Genomic DNA, 19,011 nt, shown 5'->3' on the forward strand with positions numbered 1-19,011 from the left:
AAAGGGTCCCTTTCAGATAGTGGCATGGCCGATTTCGATTATAGTCATTTATTCCCTTCCTTCCCTAGGATACTCCTTCCTAGGAGAATTTCATATCTGCCAGAGATGCTTAAATTTCATCCTGAAAGAAAAGCCGAACACCTGCTCTGTCGGTGATGAAAGCCACTTTTATATAATTGCTACCACACGGTGTCGCTGTTGAAACACAAGGAACATAGTCACCCAGGTATGGTCCCTGCAGTCCAGTATTGTTGCTGAGTACCAGCCATGCTGTGGTTGGTGAATACATCAGAGGTGTGCTTTAGTGATCTACAAACACCACTTTCATCCATCTCTTGTCTGTGGTAGTTTCTCCATAGGGAGAAGAAATGTCTCCGTGGTGGCACTTTCAACTGTGATACTTCTATGCCATTGTAGGCTTGGTCCACCCAGAACTTCAGTCTTATAATTAAGACTGCAATTATTCAGTTTATACATAAAACAATTTTTATAAGATCCCACAGGGTGGCTGAATTTGGAGAGATTTTCAGTCTTAGCCATGCAATTGCCCGGGATTACCTCTTCTCCTTCCCATGTTCTTTAATCATCCCCATAGTGAAAGAACTTCCTTTCCATCTCTGTCTCAATGGCCATCTCTTTTGTTCATCCAAGAAAGAGTAACTAACATTCCTTTATGGCAACACCTGACCTCGTTGCAAACACAAGCTATAATATTAACGCCTGAAAATCCTCTACTACTTGGAGAATTACTCTACATGGATCAAATCACCTTGGATAGATTAAAGCAGTGTATTTTGGTTTCTAGACTTGGATGTGAATCGGGTGAAACCTCCTCAGCAGCTCAATCCCAAGAGAATAATCTACAAATTATTTCTTAAAAAATAATTGGTGTCATTATCATTTGTTATAGAGCTAGGGGTATGTGCAATTCAACAGCAAATGAAAGTTCAAGTTTCCAATTCAGTAACAGATGTTTCTCATATCATTTCACTCTGTACCAATGTTCTTTCTCAGGGAAATACTTCTGTATCTGTGAGTAGAGAATTGAGAGGAAGAATATACATGAGGAAAATGCTAACTGAACTTGGATTTGAGGATCATGAAATGACCAAGCTGGAAATGACTTCGATGAATTGTCCAATTTGTTACGGACATATATTAATATAGACATATAGTCAATTCTCAACTAATCAGAGAGAGCTGTCCACAAAGAATCCACAGTCGGAATGGAAATAAGCTATGCATCATCTTCTAGAGCTTCCCAACTCACTTCCCACCAGCCTGTAATCAGCCCATCCTCAACGACTGGCTCTTATTTTTCTGAAACCACCACAGCAGCTCTGGCCCTCTGCAGGAGAGGGAAAAGTGTCCTGATGAACGTCAGTGGCAACAAGTGACAAGGAAACGCTGCCTAACTCCGGAGCCTTGCTTCACAGCTGACTACTCTCCCGCATCGTCATGAGATGTGCCTGTATCTTAGTCTCCAAGGCCTTCCAGGAAGCAGACTTGCACATCCTTTCTTCTCAATCAGTTCTAGAGGTAATTAGCAAGCCAATCATTGTTGTTCGTACTATTACTAATTTATTAATTTTCCTATGAATTAAAAAAAGATTTCCTGAGAAGTCATTTATTTCTAAAATAGAGAGGACTGAGCAATACATTTTACACCAGTAATGGAACCTCTCCCAAAGCAAAAAGCAAAAGTTTAGAATTATAGAAAGGTCTAATGGATCATCAAATTCAAGCTTTTGATTTTTTTCATTTACGGGGAAGGAAGCTCATTGCCTTCAACATCAACCCTCCCATCTTTTAAATGGAGGGCTCCAAAGGATTTGGCCTCTATTTCACAGTTAGTTACTGGAGTGTAAAAACAGCTAAAATTTCTGTCTAAGGCACGCCATGGTGCATTAGAACGACTCAGTCATTTTCTTCTAAAACCATTTTTACTCCAGAAATCATTGCTCTTCTACAATACAATTCCAGGACATAGCTTTTAGAACACTTGGCTGAAGTGAAGGAAGGAAACTTGCTGGCATCGTGGCTATTCTACTGTGGTTTAGAGGCAAGCCAAACATCAGCCGTGTGTTGTTATAGGTCGGTTTTCAAAGACTGTGATGGGATTCCATGCTATGGTATGCTCAAAATAAAAACACAGCGACCTTCTTTTCCAGGACTATGGGATGACATGCAGTTTTGTGCCACTTCATCAGTACTTGGTCTTTCGACCGGAGTGTTTATCATCAAGTGCAGTAAAGCAAAACAGACCCACAAGACAAACATTAACGCTCTCCCTCCCTTTCTGAACTAGCTGAGGAGAGGATTTTCCTTCAGAAAGAACGTCTGTCTCACTGCTCACTGTGCCCAATGGCTCTGTCTCACTGAATGAATTTCCCACGGAGTTCTACAAAGAAAACACCTGACTGTTTTAAGAACCAGAGAAATGTACAATTTAAAGCCTCTCTAATTAAATGGCCTTTCTTCTTTGGAATAGAAACTGTGTTATCAAGTTATCTTTGGGGTAGGATTGAGGTAAGCAGAGATGCATTGCAATGTGGCCCCAGTGAGCTCCGGGTGTGGAGAGATGTGAATTCTGTTCCGTATCTGGAGCTCACCGGGACTAAATCCATTTCTGCAAACAAAAATGCCCTAGGGCACCTGGAAATAATAAACCGAGCAAGGCTGACATTTTTGAGCCAGAAAAACTAAAAGAAACTTAGTGTGTGTGGTGTGAATTAGCACGTGAGGACAAGGGTTCTAGAGGCCTGTCGCCAGCTTCTCAATCAGTTCCTGTCACCACCCTACCGCTCTGGGCTCCTCAAAGCCAACTATTTATTTCTGTCCTCCTGTGATCCTGAGATGGTTTAAGAAGCACTGACAACGCGCTTTTTCATTTTTCACTTTTATTTTCCCTTATTAAAAAAATTAAGTTGGCTGGAACTTGTATTACATTGCTGGAGGCAGTTCTGCAGCAGGAAGGTTGCAAACTAATCAAAGCAGGCTGCGCCCTTGCGTTTCTGAACTGGTCACACAGCGTCTTTTTAAGAAAACGTATATGCCCTTGATTAAGCAGCAGAGTTTGGGGTCAGTACTTCGGAGGATACCTCATTCTATCAGAAGGCATATTTTAGGCCAATTCAGCTCAATGCTGCTGATGAAACAGAAAACTTAAGTGCAAGGGTGAACTTTTAAAAAACTTAAACCCATAGAGTACATAAACACTCTAAACCAGCAAGGCAAAGAAAAGGATGCTTTCATCATTCTGATTACTGAACTTCACCAGCCCAGTTCCAGATACATGAAAAAGTCACGCAGATTGGCAATGGATCTTGTTTCGGTTGTAAAGCTTTTCCCTTTCCTTCCTAAGGTCAGAGCACCAATTCCATAGAAAGAGGCTAGAAAATCTGAAAAATAACTATTGGGTACTAGGCTTAGTATCTAGGTGATGAAATAATCTGTACAACTAACCCCTGTGACACAACTTTATCTACATAACAAACCTGCACATGTACCCCTGAACCTAAAATACAAGTTAAAAGAAAAAAATCTGAATAAGGCTGTAAAGCGACCCAAGACTGCCAGAGTCGTTTTCACTCTTTCAGGATTCTAAGGTCATATCCTTTTTGCAGTGAAGAAAGTTAATGAAGCTTTCAACAACGACACATATGTAACAAAAACAGAAATTGTGTGTGTGTATCCTCTAGTTTCTGTGTGAGTTGTAGGTGATTGAATTAAGAGACAGCAGAAAACCAAGGTAAAGCCTAAGGATCTGCCCTGGAGGAATAATCATTTATCTACTTTCTTGTTGCCATTTTCCAAAAAAAATTTTGTGAATCTTCCACAATTTGCATACTTTGCACATTGGGAAATACAGTGGTTATCCACAATAGTTAATGAGAACAGGCCGAGATTTCCATTTTTTCCATAGTGTTTCATAACCTCTAGGCTAAGTCATCCTCTCTTTGACGTATCTTTAAACATTACACCTAGTATCAAATTATTCCATTGCATGGCATTTTGTTAAAATATATTGAAATAAATATGTAACATGATATTTCCTGTGGTACAAGCACCTTGAAAATATTACCACCAGTGATGGCTCATAGTCACATTATATTTCAGTGGTGATTGAGGGCATGTCTAATAATTAGCTTTTCCACCCCTTCAAATAGTCAGCACTTCCCAGGCTCTGATTAATGGCCACTTTTAACTAGATTTCCCTTAAATGATAAGATGAAAGGGACAGGAATCACCGCTGAGTTTTGTGAGTTGTGAGTTCATAACTACTGCATTGCTTTATCCCCCTGTATTGATCTGGGACATTGATGAAGATATAGTTAAATATGATAGAAATAATTATTTGATTCTCCCTCTCCTCTCTGCTCAAAGACTAGTCTGGTTCAACGCTGGCCTCAAGAATGTGCTTAGGCTCCAGAAATCCTAGATTACAATGTTTCAGACTCTCCCCACAACCTCCTCATCTTCCACTTCTCAGAGAATTTTCTTCCCTCTGACCTTGACTTCACTCCCAGAGCCCTCCCCTCATTGACACCGCATCTCCCCCGACCCCACTGTACATGCCATCTCACCAGTAGCTTTACAACCTACCTGAACGTGATGATTGATCTCTCTCCCCTCTCAGTACCTCAGTTTACCTACATCCTATCCTCCTGCCACACTCACTCCGAATATTGTCTGACCTTTGGGCAAAAGACTAGAAACAATCCAATTTTTTTCCTGAAAAAGGTCTGAGCCCTGCTAGAGAAAGTCAAGCGACCCTGCAAATTGATGAAACCAAACTTCTGGGTCTCTGTCCTCACAGAGCCATGGGCACCTCTTATTGGTACTTTTTTTTTTTTTTTGGCTGTTTAAAAAAAATAGATTTAGGGGGTGCAAGTGCAGTTTTGTTACCAGGATATATTGTGTAGCCCTTACTTATAAATGAGAACATAGAGTATTTGACTGTTTCTGAGTTATTTCCCTTTGGATAATGGCCTTCACTTCCATTCACGTTGTTGCAAAACATGATTTCATCCCTTTTTTTATCTCATTGTAGTATTCCATGGTACAGAATACACACGTACCACATTTTCTTTATCTTATCAAACATTGATGGACATGTGATTGATTTCATGAATTTACCATTCTGAATAGCACTGAAATAAACAAATGAGTGCAAATACCATTTTTATACAATGATTTCTTTTTCTTTGGGTTGATACTCAGTAGCGGGATTACTGAATTGAATGGCTGTTCTATTTTCAGTTCTTTGAGAAATCTTTATACTGTTTCCTGTAGAGGTTGTAAGTCCAACCAACAGTGTACGAGCATTCCCGTTTTTCTACATCCTTGCCACCTGTTATTCTTTACTTTTTCGTAGTAGCCATTCTGACTGCTGTAAAATGGCATCCATTGTGGTTTTAATTGCAGTTCTTTGATTATTAGTGATGTTGAGCATTTTATATATTTTTGTTGGTTACTTGTATGTCTTCTTTTGAAAACTGGGCAGGGACACAGCCAAACCACATCAAAAAATATGTGAAAGAGACCCCACTTATAGAAATAAGAATAGAGGCTGGGTGCAGCCGCTCACACCTGTAATCCTAGCAATCTGAGAGGCAAGGCAGGCGGATCACCTGAGGTCAGGAGTTCGAGACCTGCCTGGCCAACATGGAGAAACCCCGTCTCTAATAAAAACACAAAAATTAGCCAGGCATGGTGACACATGCCTGTACTCCCAGCTACTCGGGAGGCTGAGGCAGGAGGATTGCTTGAACATGGGAGACAGAGAATCACTTGAACCCGGGCAGCAAGCCGAGATCACACCATTGTACTCCAGCCTGGACAACAAGAGCAAAACTCGGCCTCAAAAAAAAAAAAAAAAAGAAAGAAAAAGAAAAAGAAAAACCTAAAGAAAAAGAAATAAGAATAGAAATAACAAAACAGTGTGTTCCGGAAACCAAAAGCATATCACAATTTTAACAGAAAGCGAGGCCAGTCATGGAGGCCTTTGCTCATGTCATGTCCTTTCTCACTTTTATTTCCTCATGGTAAAATTTCCCTTCTGTTCCATGCAATGACTCTTCTAAATCTAAACCAGCCTTTCTCTTCCATTAAATTCACAATCCAGCCAAGTGTGGTGGCTCACGCCTGTAATCCCAACACTTTGGGAGGCCGAGACAGGGAGATCACTTGAGGCCAGGAGTTCAAGACCAGCCTGGCCAACATGGTGAAACCCCATCTCTACGAAAAATAAAAAAATTAGCCAGGCATGGTGGCGTGCGTCTGTAGTCCCAGCTACATACTTAGGCAGAGATTGCACCACTGCACTCCAGGCTAGGTGACAGAGCGTGATTCTTTCTCAAAAAAAAAAAAAAATCACAATCCAACCCAGTCTCCTCCTTCCCTGTTCTCACGATTTTTTCAACTGTAACCTTTCTCTAGATTTTGCTTGAAGTATTCAATGGTTTGTTTGCTTGTGCGTGTTTTTTTTTTAATTCTGAACTGTCCATCCAAAAATGTATTTACCGCCATCCATTTTTACCTCTTTTCCTCTGGTCTAACAGTGACAGCAAACCACCCAGCCCTGGGCCCCACGCACAACCTTCAGCTATCCACTATCCCCCTACATATTCAATCTCTTCTTCCCCATCTGCTTCTTTACTTTTACTCCCACACCAAAATAGAAACAAAAACAAATACCTTCCCTTGAATTTCGTTCTCCAAGAGCTATGTTTTAATCCCACAAGTTCAGATTAATCAGGAAGAAGAGAGAAACCCAGACTGCCTTATCTGGCGTTTGCACTCCTGCTGAATTCTGGCTCCCATTCTTAGCACACTATTGAAATGGCTCTGCTGGGGTCCATAATAACATTACAGCCAAATTCCGTCGTCATTTTTAGTCTATATCTTAGTTTGTATTTTAGTTTATACCTTTAGTTATATCTCTTTACTTTATATGACATTGTCTATCCCCCTGTGTTTTTAAGAGACAGGGTCTTGCTCTGTCACCCAGAGTGGAGTGCAGTGGCACCATCACAGTTCACTGTAGCCTCAAACTCCTGGGCTCTAAGTGATCCTCCTGCCTCAGCCAACTGAGTAGTCGGGACTACAGGCATGTATCACCACCATGCACAGCTAGTTTTACAAATTTTTTGTAGAGATGGAGTCTTTTTATGTTGTCCATACTGGTCTCAAACTGCTGGCTTTAAGCAATCCTCCTGCATTAGCCTCCCAAAGTGCTGGGATTAGAGGTGTGAGCCATTATAAATGGCCTCTCTTCCTTTTTAAAATTTGATATGCTCTTGGTTTCCGAAACACAGTGTTTTGTTATTTCTATTCTTATTTCCATAATTGGAGTCTCTTTCAGATATTCCTTGATATGGTTTGGCTGTGTCGCCACCCAAATGTCATCTTGAGGTATAGCTCCCATAATTCCCATGTGTCATGGGAGGGACGTGGTGGAAGGCAATTGAATCATGGGGGTGGGTCTTTCCCATGCTTTTCTAATGATAATGAATAAGCCTCATGAAAACTGATGGCTTTATAAGGGGGAGTTTCCCTGCACACATTTCTCTCTTCCCTGCTGCCACAGAAGACATGCCTTTGCCTTCCACCATGATTATGAGGCCTCCCCAGCCACATGGAAACATGAGTCTATTAAACCTCTTTTTCTTTATAAAGTACTTGATCCCAGGTATGTCTTTATCAGCAACATGAAAACAGACTAATACATTCTTTAATTTTGGATCTTTTCTCCTCTTTTTCTTTATAAATTACTCAATCCCAGGTATGTCTTTATCAGCAACATGAAAACAGACTAATACATTCTTTAATTTTGGATCTTTTCTCCTCTTTTTCTTTATAAATTACTCGATCTCAGGTATGTCTTTATCAGCAACATGAAAACAGACTAATACATTCTTTAATTTTGGATCTTTTCTCAGTTCTCTGCCTTGACACACACAAAGAACAAGTGAAATCGATTCATGTCATTTTTAGCTGTCATCAGTGTGCTTTTGACTTCATATCTTTATTTTCATCTCAATTCCTTCTGCCTCTTGAGCTATGGACAAACTTTGTACCAGCCAGATGAAACTGATTACTTTTTGAGAAGTACCTAAATCTAATGTTTTTTTTTAAATGAATGTCTTCCCATTACTGTGCATCCTTTTCCTTATCCCTTCTCTATACCCAATATCAACTGGCTATATCAAAACCCACCTTTATTAACCCATGCTTGAAATCTGAAGTCAGCTTGTAGCTCTCTTCTCCTTCCCTGCTTACATCATTCCCTTAACATAGTCACTGATTATATCTCCAATATTCTAGTACCTGAAAGCCTCTTCTCCATCTGCATGGTGACTCATGCCTGTAATCACAGCACTTTGGGAGGCTAAGGCAGGCAGATGAATTGAGCCCGGGGGTTTGAGACCACCAGCCTGGGCAACATGGCAAAACCTGATCTCTACAAAAAATGAGTAATAATAATACAAAAACTTATCTGGGCATCATAGCACATACCTGTAGCCCCAAATACCCAGGAGGGTGAGGTGGGACGATCTCCTGAGCCCACGGAGGTTGAGGCTACAATGAGTGATGATCATGCCATTACACTCCAGCATGGGCAACTGTGAGACTCTGTCGAAAGAAATAAAAGAAAAGAAAAGAAAAGAAAAGAAAGAAAGAAAGAAAGAAAGAAAGAAAGAAAGAAAGAAAGAAAGAAAGAAAGAAAGAATTATTTCTCTCCTGGCTCTCTTTGCTCTTGCAATAACATTTTTTAAATGAAAGCTTTAAAAGGGAAATAGTATGAATTATGGAGGCTTTCTATAACAATTGGAAGTTAGAGGCAAATTTCTGATAACATTTCCCTTTTCTGTCCTGGTTTCAATTACATAGTAACCTTCTGTTATTGTTTATTTATAAAATGAAGTTATTTCGGTAAAAACTTACACATCACTGTTGTCAGAAAATAATTTCCCCTAGTAAACAGGAATAACATACATAATATTAATATTCATCAGATCTAATAAGGATTGAAATTTATCATCTTGTTCTGAGACATCCAGTAAAGTCCCGGTCTGTCAGTACTTTTGGGAAGGTGCTAAAAATCATAGGGAGTAAAGACCTTTTGTCTTTGAGAGACTTCCAAGGACAAACATCCCTGCGCTGGAGGCGAAGACAGTATAGTATGTGCCGTTAGCTACTTCCACATTTCCTAATGCTGGCCCACTGCCTCACAATCATGTTGTCAATGGCTGGTGTCAGATAGACTCTGAAATTTGGAGCCAATTCCATAAGTGTCAATGAGAAGAGGTGAAGTGGTGTTTGACTATTCTGGTCTAACCAAGTTTAAAGAACTGTGCAAGCTTGTGCACCTGAGGCTCATTTGGATATGTTATTGTCCTTACGATGTCAGGTAACTGCAAGCAGAAACTTCCTTTGCTTTAAGATTCTCGGATATCTCATAGGGACCGTGACTGAAAGGATAACATCTTTTGCCTGAAATTTCCTAGCTCATATTCTGATTCACGTGCCACTAATACCTTCTTTAGACCTTCTCAGTCTCACCTTGGATTCCAGCTACAGCTGTGACAAATAGTTCCCTGAAGCCTCACATAACCTCAATTGCTCATGCTGTCTGCTCAAGGGCTTTACATTGCTGCAGCGTTAAGACCACTCCATGTGCATGCATTTGCAGTCCCGAAGCTCAGGGGCATTGGAAACCTGTGGGTGAACCCTTGATCAGTGAGGGTCAGGAAGTGATGGATAACTGCTTCCCCTGTTGATCCTCAGAAGAATAATTCTGAGAGACATACTACACTTTCCTTAGAAGTCCAGCCCTAGTAACTCACAGGTATGACTAGTGCCTTTTTCAGGTGATTACAATAAAAACAACTCATTACAGTAAAAACAAAGTACGTCCACAGGGTTGGCAGGGAAATGCAAATAAAGATGATCACACAACCAGTAATCACAACACATTTGCAAAAAAAGTAATAGAAAGTAATAGAGGCTCCAAAACAAAAGAACTAACTCTGGAATAAATTGAGCTCACAGGGAAAACCAAATGAAACTTCAGAAAAGGTCCAAAAGAAGACCTCTCTTTTCCCTCCCCAGAGAAGTTCAGGAAGATTTTGTGTTCAGTAAAGACTCCAATAGAAATCTACGAAATTCAAAAATTCATTATGAAATGTAAAAGGTAGAGGTGGAAAAAACAGTAAAATGAACAAAGCTGAAAGACAAATTAGTGAGCTGCAAGATCGAGCGAAGGAATCCTACCTAAATGAATTCCAAAGAACCAAGAAACAGAAAGCACGGAAGAATAAGAGAACTAGCATGGATATCCAGAAACTGCAGAGACAGTTTCAGAGGAAGACAGCGTAGAGAGCAAAGGGAGGAGGTAGCAAAAATCAAAGAAAATGTCCTAGAACTGAAAAAGGTTTGACGTCAGATTGCAAGAGCCTACTTAAGGGCTAAGCAAAGTAGATTAAAAAGAAATCACATAGAAAGATCCAACTTTGGCCTTTTTTTTTTTTTTTTTTTTTGTCTCCAGTAGGTTTTAGTATCAGGATGTTGTTGGTCTCATAGAATGAATTAGGGAGAATTTTTTGAAACAGTTTTTATAGGAATGGTACCAGCTCTTCTATGTACATCTGGTAGAATTTGGCTGTGAATTCATCCGGTCCTAGGCTTTTATTTTTTTGGTGGTAGTAGGCTATTTATTACTGACTCAGTTTCAGAGCTTGTTATTGTTCTGTTCACAGATTCGATTTCTTCCTGGCTCAGTCTTGGGAGAGTTTATATGTCCGGGAATTCATTCGCAGAAGTGTTCATAATGGTCCCTGATGGTTATTTGTATTTCTGTGCAGTCAGTGGTAATATCCCCTTCATCATTTGTAATTGTGTTTATTTGAATCTTCTCTCTTTTCTTCATTATTAGCCTAGCTAGCAACCTAACTATACAGAAATCCTCAACAGAATACTGGCAAACTGAATCCAGCAGTATATCATAAAGCTTATCCACCATGATCAAGTAGGTCTTATCCCTCGGTTGCAAGGTTGGTTCAACATACACAAATAAATAGATGTGATTCGTCACATAAACAGAACTAAAGACAAAACCCACAGGATTACCTCAATAGTTGCAGAAAAGGCTTTCAATAAAATTCAATATCGCTTCAAGCTAAAAACTCTCAATAAACCAGGTATTGAAGTAATATACCTCAAAATAATAACAGCCATCTATGACAAACCCACAGCCAACATCACACTGAATGGTCAAAAGCTAGAAGCATTCCCCTTGAAATTTGGCACAAGACAAGGATGCTCTCTCTCACCACTTCTATTCAACATAGTATTGGAAGTCCTGGCCAGAGCAACCAGGCAAGAGAAAGAAATGAAGCACATCCAAATAGGAAGAAAAGAAGTCAAACTATCCATTTGCAGACTACATAATCCTATATCTAGAAAACCCAACAGCCTCAGTCCAAAAGCTCCTTCAGCTGATAAACAACTTCAGCAAAGTCTCAGGATGCAAAATTGGTATGTAAAAATCACTAGCATTCCTATACATCAATATGAGTCAAACGGAAGGCCAAATCAGGAATGTAATTCCATTCACAATTGCCACAAAATAATAAAATACCTAGGAATACAGATAACCAGGGAGATGAGAGAGCTGTTCAAGGAGAACCACAAAGGACTTTTCAAATAAATCAGAGATGACACAAAAAAAATGGAAAACATTCCATGCTTATGAATAGGAAGAATCAATATTGATAAAATGGCAATACTGCCCAAAGCTATCAATGCTATTCCTAACAAGCTACCAATGACATTCCTCCCATAACTAGAAAATACTATTTTAAACTTAACATATAATAATAAAAGAGCCCAAATAACCAAGGCAATCCTCAGCAAAAAGAACAAAGCTCGAGGCATCATGTTACCCAACATCAAACCATACTACAGGGCTACAATAACCAAAACAGCATGGTACTGGTACAAAAGTAGACAACTAGACCAACAGAACATAACAGAAAGCCCAAAAACAACATCATACACCTAGGACCATCTGATCTTCAACAAAGTTGACAAAAACAAGCAATGGGGAAATGATTCCCTATTCAATAAATGGTGGTGAGATGACTGGCAAGCCATATGCAGAAGACTGAAACTGGACCCGTTCCTTACACCATATACAACAATTAATTCAAGATAAATTAAAGACTGGAATGCAAAATCCCAAAGCTATAAAAAAAACAGGAAGACAGCCAAGGCAAAAACATTCTGGACATAGAAACAGGCAAAGATTTCATGACAAAGACACCAAAAGCAATTTCAACAAAAGCAAAAATTGAGAAATGTGATCTAAGTAAACCAAGAGCTTCTGCACAGCTAAAGAAACTATCAACAGAATAAACAAACAACTTCAGAATGAGAGAAAATATTTGCAAACTGTGTGTCTGACAAAGATCTAATATCAAGCATCTATAAGGAACTTAAACGAATTTATGAGAAAAATAACCCACCCCATAAAAAAGTAGGCAAACGACATGAACAGACACTTTTGAAAAGAAGACATACATGTGGCCAACAAGCATATAACTGATGATATTGAGGCCAACCTCAACACCACTGATCATTAGAGAAAAGCAAATCAAAACCACAATAAGATACCATCTCACATCAATCAGAATGGCTATTATAAAAAATCAAAAAAAATGACAGATGCTGGCAAGGTTGCAGAGAAAAAGGAATGCTTATACACAGCTGGTGGGAGCATAAATTAGTCCAACGATTGTGGAAAACACTAACAATTCCTCAAAGACCTAAAGACAGCACTACCTTTCAACCCAACAATCCCACTACTGGCTATACACCCAAAGGAATATGAATCATTCCATCATAAAAACATATGCATGCATATGTTCACTGCAGCAGTATTTACAATAGCAATGACATGGAATCAACTTAAATGCCCATCAGTGATACACTGGATAAAGAAAATGTGGTACCTACACAATATGGAATACTATGCAACCATAAAAAGAGAATGAGATCATGTCCTTTGCAGGAACATGATGGAGCTGGAGGCCATTATCCTTAGCGAACTAATGCAGAAACAGCAAACCGAATACTGCATGACCTCACTTACATATGGAAGCTAAATAATGAGAACTGACACAAAGAGGGAAACAGCATACACTGGGGTCTGCTGGAGACTGGAGGTTGGGAGGAGGGAGAGAATCGGAGAAAATAAGTAATGAGTACTAGGCTTGATACCTGGGTAATAAAACAATCTGTACCACATACCCACATGACAAGTTTACCTGTACAACAAACCTGTACATGTACCCTGAACTTGCAAGTTTTTTTAATAAAATAAAAAATAAAGTTAACTTTCTTTTTAAGAAAAAGAAAACTCCAACTTTAGTACACACAAAAGTAAAATATCAAACAGCAAGGAAAAATTCTAAAAAGTAGGAGAGAAGAACATATAAAATATTTCCCATAAAATAATAAGTATTAATGTTCCTAGCTATAGTAAGAGGATGTGGCCAATAGAAGATTTTCCTTAGTCTTTGGAGATGTTTGCTAAATAATTAGGGGTGAAGTCTCATGAGGGCTGCAACTTATTTTCAGATGGTTACACAGAAGAATGTAGAGAGAGAGAGAGAGAGAGAGAGATACCAAGCAAATAGAGCTAAAGGCTTACCTAGGTAGGAGGTACCTGGGTGTTTCCTGTACCATTTTTTAACTTTCCTACTTATTGGAACACTTTCCTACTATAAAGTTGGGGAAAACTTCTCAAGCTCCTGTTCACTGGCAGCTAACAACCGTAAATTATTAGTATAATTTGTGTCAAAGGGAAATGAGATATCTCACTAGAAGATAATGGAGTAGAATTTTCTAAGTTCTGAGAAAAAAATATCTTTTATCTTTCTCAGCTAAACAAACTATTATTTAAACATAAAGGCAACCTAAGTGATTAAACGTCATACAATTTACCAGTCACTGGCTGCATTGAAGAAAATGACTATGGAATATATTCCAATAAAATTAAAATAAGCAAAAACAAGAGGAAGCCAAATTACATAATAAATACATGGAGTCAGTCAACTATGCCTCTAATCTCCCTCCAAAAATACTCTAAAAAGAACATTAAAGAGAAAATAAGATCTAAACTGACAAATACAAGGGGAACATGGAAATGGGGACAGCAACAGCAAAGCAAGTTCAGTCGATTTGTAGAAAACAGAACATGTATGTATTTAATGGGGTAAGGAAGCAGCCATGCTCACAAAGGCAGGCATGAAGAGTGACAGTTCACACACCAGGACTGGGAGGGACTCAGGACTAGGGGACACTAGAAAGTGATGCTGAGGAAAGTGATGATGAGGCAGAGGGCAAAACTGAATTTCTGTAGGCAGCACAAAATCTGTATACAATTAACTCCTCCAGTCTCCTTCTTTGCCTCATGCATGGAAGGCTGGTAGCTAAGCTCCTTCCCAACTCCTATCTAAGGCCAGAGATTGGCAGTTTCTTCTCTGAGTAACTTGGTAACTGTTGGGATATACCTCTGTTGACTTATTTTGTTGGAACAAGAACAGCAAATGAATGAGGAGCCCTCAAACTAAACCAGACACAGCTTCCAATCTGCTTTTCAGAGCTTCCCTATGAAATGTTAATGAAATGAAACATTATGAGACATTTGAGGTAAACTGTCCACAGGAAATTAAAAAAAAAAATAGCAGAATAACTGGAGGGGAAAAAACCCCAGACTGAGAGTTTTTTGATGTTTTCTTCAAAACTGTTATCTTGAATTAATATCCTCAGAACAATCAGAGAAGATTTTATATGTATAAAACAAGAACAGGGTGGTATGAAAAATGAATACTTGTAAAACAAAAAAGGGCTTTTAGAGATGTAACTTTAAAGGTCATTACAGAAATTAAAAGATAAAAAATTAATGAAATCTCACCAAAAGCATGACCAAAAGACAAAGATAGGTGGGAAATGTGATAGAAAAGATAATCAATGTTATAGTGAACCTCAAGTTTCTCTTCAAAGAGTCAGTATGTCAGTATGTTCAGCTCTCTTATTCTGTCATTCTCTATTTTAAAGTTTAATTTCCTTGTAATTCCAGTAAATAACTTTCTGCACTGATTCTAATCAGTAGTTCACATCTGCTCCCCCATCCCCCCATCTTGACTCATTCGGGTCACCTGATCATCCTTGGCTACCTGATCTACCTGCTCTGACCCGCCTGAAAGTCACCTGCCAAAACACCCACCCTGCCACTCCAGCTTGGACCCCAACTCTTTCAAAAAAAAATAGCCAATCGGGCCCTGTAATCCCAGCACTTTGGGATGCTGAGGCGGGCAGCTCATGAGGTCAGAGGTTCGAGATCAGCCTGACCAACATGGTGAAACCCTTTCTCTACTTAAAAATACAAAAATTAGCCCGGTGTGGTGGCCTGCACCTGTAATCCCAGCTACTTGGGAGACTGAGGCAGGAGAATTGCTTGAACCCAGGAGGAGGAGTTTTTGGTGAGCCAAGAGTGTGCCATTGCACTCCAGCCTGGGTGACAGAGCAAGACTCCATCTCAAAAAAGAAAAAATAGTAGCCAATCGGGATGAGTCTAGCTTCTGTGGTCTAACCCTAGCCAATAGGGATGACACAGCAGTAGGGACGACCCCCTGTAAGGCATAAGTACCCCTCCCTGCCTTGTCCAAGCGAGCCTGGCCATCATTGCTCCGTCTGTGTACCCTGCACCCTTCTATAGAAGTAAACTGCATTGCTGAGAGGACACATCTTCGAGTGCTATTTGTTTTTTGACATTGAAATTTTACTTATAACATCAATTCAAGGGGTACACTATCTTATAAATGAGAAGTTCATAAATAATAGAGAAAAAAGAAAGGCAAGAAATTATGTCAAAGGTAATACAGCCAAATTTCCCACAGTAAATTCCCAGATCAGAGTAGCCTACAAAGTGGCCATATGACTATCATTATGTTTGATATTCAACCAGTATTTCAGTTAATATAAAGGAATAATATTAACCACATTCATTAGGCAAATTAGAATCACTCTTTGCAGAATGTCTGTGCCTCAAATTTGAGGATTATGGCATTTCAGCTTTGGAACATTAAAGAATGGCCAAAAAGTGTACTAACAGAGTTGGGAAACTACAACCCATAGGTCAAATCCAGCTTGCAGCCTTTGTTTTTACAGCCTTGGGGAGCTACGGAGGGTTTTTAATTTTTATAGGGTTATAAACAAAACAAAGAACATGTGACAGAAACCGTATGCGGCCCACAAGGACCAAAGTATTTCCTATCTGGATTTGCTGACCTATGCTAAGCATAACAATCAAAGTTATGTGCTGTTACTCAATATCCACTCCAGAGCATTAACGATGCCCTAAAAAGACTCCTTTATGAAGAGACTAGGAAATGGGGGCACCTCAAACACACAGAATAGCTGGACTGCTCTTGCCAATTGGTATTTTATGCCACAGAGTCCTAACTCAGTGATTTGGGGCTGGGCTGGTTACTTATTCTATTAACCCAAGAAGTCACCCAGAGTTGTAAGATGCCAAGAAGCAGTGGGAGGGTCTGGTAGGGAACTAGGTGACACAGGCCTGAAGACATTCACATTCTGGACACAGAAGATGTTCACATTCACATTCAAAACACAAAGAGGTGCTGCGCTGGCCAACCAACACATCTAGTTTGTACAAATTCATGTGATTTATACTGAAATTGTTGCCACAAGGATGAACGTCATGTTCTATATCTACTTCTGAGACTTGATTTTATCATTTCCACCTAAGAACCTCAGTTTTTCTTATATTAACACAATTTCCTTTATCTTGTTACATTCGCGAATGTCTTAGTTTAGTAGATATCAGGCCAAAGGAGTTCTCGGGTTATGGCAGAAAACAAACCTGAAGGCTGAAAGAAAAGGGGCATGAGGGCGGAAGTCTACAAAGGCCCACTTCCAAGATGGTACCTCCTAATCTGCATCTCCTGGTATCCACATCCTTGAATAATGCCCTCACCTTTACTGTAGGCTGGACCTAGTGACTTACTTCTAATGCACAGAAAACTTCCATTGGTTCAATGACAAAAAAATCACAAGACTTCTGTCTTGCTAGCAAACTCCCTTGCTAGCTTTAGAGACTCACCTGGCCGGGCGCGGTGGCTCACGCTGTAATCCCAGCACTTTGGGAGGCCGAGGCGGGTGGATCACGAGGTCAAGAGATCGAGACCATCCTGGTCAACATGTGAAACCCCGTCTCTACTAAAAATACAAAAAATTAGCTGGGCACGGTGGCACGTGCCTGTAATCCCAGCTACTCAGGAGGCTGAGACAGGAGAATTGCCTGAACCCAGGAGGTGGAGGTTGCGGTGAGCCGAGATCGCGCCATTGCACTCCAGCCTGGGTAACAAGAGCTAAACTCCGTCTCAAATTAAAAAAAAAAAAAAAAGACTTACCTGAGCAGTCCACATGGCAAGAAACTGGGGGCAACCTTTGGCCAAGAGAGGAACTAAGGCCATCACTACTACAGTGAGAGAGGAACTGAATCCTGCCAGCAATCAGTGAATAAGCATTCCCTGCCCCAGATGAACCTGGAAGTGGCTGCAGCCAACACCTTCATTGTGGCCTTGTGAAAAAGCCTGAAACAGAGGACCCAACTCGGTCCAGATTCCTGATCCAGAGACTATGAAATAATACATACGTGCTGTTTTAAGCCTCCAAATGTTGGTGCAATTTGTTACACAGCAATTGATAACTAATCTAAATTATTATAGGAGAGAAATGTTCTGCACATTGTTCTGGGGCTGGTTTGTGATTCCGCTGGCATTTGAAATGGTGACTATCCTATAGTGCTTATGAGAGACTACTCCTGCACCAAGTCCTTAGCTCAGTTCAGCGCCATGCAGGGCCAGTGCACCTGGACATACCTTCTTCTTTGAAAGGCATACTTCTCATTATCACAGTGAAATACATTTTTTTAAGAAATGGTCATGGCCAGGCACGGTGGCTCATGCCTGTAATCCCAACACTTAGGGAGGCCAAGGCGGGTGGAACACCTGAGGTCAGGAGTTCAAGACCATCCTGACCAACATGGAGAAACCCCATCTCTACTAAAAATACAAAATTAGCCAGGTGTGGTGGCACATGCCTGTAATCCCAGCTACTCTGAGGCTGAGGCAGGAGAATCGCTTGAACTCAGGAGGCCGAGGTTGAGGTGAACTGAGATCACGCCATGGCACTCTAGCCTGGGCAACAATAGTGAAACTCCATCTCAAAAAAATAAAATAGTCATTTCTACTTTAACTGGTGATTCATTTGTCTTTCTGAGAAATGTGAATTATACCTTGCTCGATACTGCTTACCAAATAACACAGAACCAGTAATAACTGGAAACATTTATTTTAGAATATTTTGTTACTTTTTATTTTTTCATATCTATATATATATATATACACACACACAAACACACACACACACACACATATATAAAATTGTACTTTAAATACTGGGGTACATGTGCAGAACATGCAGGATTGTTGCATAGGTACATACATGGCAATGTGGTTTGCTGCCTCCATCCCCCCGTCATCTATATCTGGCATTTCTCCCCATGTTATCCCTCCCCAACCTTCCTATGCCCCCAGTGTTCCTCCTCTAGTCCCCACCAACAGACTCCAGTGTGTGATGCTACCCTCCTTGTGTCCATGTGTTCTCATTGTTCAATACCTGCCTATGAGTGAGAACATGTGGTGTTTGATTTTTTGTTCTTGTGTCAGTTTGCTGAGAATGATGGTTTCCAGATTCATCCATGTCCCTACAAAGGACATGAACTCATCATTTTTTATGGCTGCATAGTATTCCATGGTGTATATGTGCAACATTTTCCTTGTCCAGTCTATCATCGATAGGCATTTGGGTTGGTTCCAGGTCTTTGCTTTTGTAAACAGTGCCTCGATGAACATA

At 40.0% G+C, this 19,011-nt stretch overlaps 1 long non-coding RNA gene across 3 annotated transcripts in view; it reads right to left on the reverse strand.

The window, feature by feature from the left end:
• Positions 1-19,011, reverse strand: part of LOC144578317 (uncharacterized) — a 163,152-nt gene that overhangs the window by 106,658 nt on the left and 37,483 nt on the right. For all 3 annotated transcript variants that reach the window (XR_013523827.1, XR_013523826.1, XR_013523828.1), the window contains exon 3: positions 8,521-8,637. This is a non-coding gene — a long non-coding RNA (uncharacterized LOC144578317). The remainder of the gene's footprint in view (positions 1-8,520; positions 8,638-19,011) is intronic.

Source organism: Callithrix jacchus, chromosome 11 (genome assembly GCF_049354715.1).
Source record: "Callithrix jacchus isolate 240 chromosome 11, calJac240_pri, whole genome shotgun sequence".
Taxonomy (NCBI): Eukaryota; Metazoa; Chordata; class Mammalia; order Primates; family Cebidae; genus Callithrix; species Callithrix jacchus.